This window comes from Populus alba, chromosome 10 (genome assembly GCF_005239225.2).
Source record: "Populus alba chromosome 10, ASM523922v2, whole genome shotgun sequence".
Lineage (NCBI taxonomy): Eukaryota > Viridiplantae > Streptophyta > Magnoliopsida > Malpighiales > Salicaceae > Populus > Populus alba.
The window spans coordinates 7,034,297-7,036,823 of NC_133293.1; positions in this window are offsets into that span (position 1 = coordinate 7,034,297).

Below are 2,527 nucleotides of genomic sequence, written 5' to 3' on the forward strand. Positions count from 1 at the left end.
ACACTTTCCTGAAAACCAAGTCAATTTTTTTTTTTTTTGACTAAAATTGACTGGAAAGTATTTTCCGCTGACCGAAAAGTGTTTTCCGTTGACTAAAAAGTGTTTTTTCGCTGACCGGAAATTGTTTTCCGTTGACCAACTTTTCTAATGACAAACAAACACAGGAAAGTTTGAAAAATGGTTTCCCGGAAACTACTTTCCGGGAAACAAACAAGGCCTTTGAAAATATATTTAAATAATATTTCATAATTTTTATAATTTATTTTTTACATCAATACATTAAAACAATTCAAAAACATATAATAATAATTTTTTAAAAAATTCAAAAGTCTTGGAACGTTCTAAATGGCTGCACTTAGGATGTCTTTTTCTTTTCTTTTCGTATCAGGAGTATCATCACACAATCATCAGGCTTACACAGCACAGAGAGCATGATAAGAACTTAATATATCTCTCCAAAACCACCCTTCTTTGAACAAGACACAAATAAGAAAACAAAGGAAAAAAAAAAAAAAAAAACAAAAGAGAGCAAGGTAAATTGACAAGCTTTACCTGTGAAGCAACAAGAACACTGACATGCACACAAGCAAAAGCAGGGCTTTCACAATGAGAAACAACCTACAGAGTCGTAGATATCAAAACAGGGAGACATATTAGCGTATCCTATACTTCCACATTCTGTGATTGAATAAATTGGCAAGTAGAACTCTGCACATGTACAATAGTTGCACAATATATAGACTTTTCCATTGTATTTTTTTTATATAAAAAATTACAATCAAATGCTTATATGTGCATCTAATTAATTAAATTGATATTTATCAAGAAATAAATAAGATTAAAATATTTAATCTTGTAACACGAGTCATATAGTGATTAGTTATGTTTAATAACTCTGTTTTTTATGTTAAAATTTTTATTTAATCAAATGATTATCCGTGCAAAAAAAATAATAAAAAAAAAATCATTAATAAAAGTGAATTGAATAAAATTACAAAACTCATATATATAAACAATGTAGAATGGTGAAATTGAAAAAAAAAAATTAAAACTAATTTTATGTTGAAAAAATGAAATAAAAAAATATCAATTTAAAAATTTGCCAAAATAAATTCAACAAATAATGATGAATAAAAAGAACTGAAATAACCCAAATTATTTTTTAAAATTAGTGAAAAAATATATAGAAATAAAAATAATAAAATTCAATCTTCAATTGAATAAATACTGAAGTCTGAATTAAAACAAATATATCTTAGAAAAAGGGAGGCAAAAAAACAAACAAATCAAATGAATTTCCTAAATTTGGGTTAATATCTAAAACTTGTAACTTATGAAATTATAGATTCATATTCAATCAAAAAGTTTAATTCCAAATTAGTTTAATATTAAATTATAAAACTAAAAAAAATAATGAATTTAAAAAAACTTGATAAAGTAAAAAAAAAATAATTTAATTGAAAAAAAACTAAGAAAGATGAGATTTTTTAAAAAGAAACATAAGCATCAATTTAGCTATGAGCACATCCTTGGCCGGCAATCCCATCATAAATGGATTGCCTTGCAAGTCTATCAAGGTTGCGAAAGATGCAAACGCCATCATCTCTCTTGGTGAAGGAGGCGTGATTTCGCAGGTGTGAGTCACCACTACGTACCCCTTGTATTGATTGCTTAGCGTGTTTCCAACAATTATTAAGTGTTGGAAATGGTGTGGCTAGATGAAAGAAAAAGATACTAAAGAAATGAGAAAGGACAATCTTTAAGCATTAAAATGCTTCTCGATGCGTCCTTGTACTCATAGTTCTAAGACTTGTTTCGGTTCTTGATATAAATTAATGGGATAATCTAGTTTTTTTATTAGAATAATATTTTTTAAAAAATTTTCTTAAATCAAAAACTAGGTCATTATATATATATATATATATAAACAAACTCAGTTGTAACTGAAATATGGTCTGAGCCAAAGTTTTGAGCAGATTCAATTTTATAAATATGCTTTGAAGATGTTTGGATTTGGTCAGTTTATGCTGACATCAAATAATTGATTTGCATCTCATTACGAACGGAGTAATCCTTATTGATGAAAAAAATTACAATGTGAAATTCAAAATTTAGGTGAAGTTCAAATTAGGTTTTTTTTTTATGAATAGAGAAATTATTTTACTCAAGTTTTGCAGCAAAAAAAAAATTTAAAATTTAGAATATAGATAATTACAAAAATCCTTGTATAGTTTTTAAATTTCATTTTCTTTTTATATTTTCATAAATTATACAAAAAATTCAAACAAAATACATTGTTAAGGATGTACGTTGTCATTGAAAATATAAACTACATAATGGAAAGTGTCATTTATGAAAATAAAAAAAAATGAAATTCAATCAAAGTTTTTGTAATTACCCCTTTAGAAAATGTTTTTTTATTTCCCTTTCCCTTTCTAACAAATGATCAAAAGGAAGGGGGGGAAAAAGACAAATTCACCATGTCCTGGCAAGGGCAACACAATTAGCCTATCATGAGCTCTAGAAG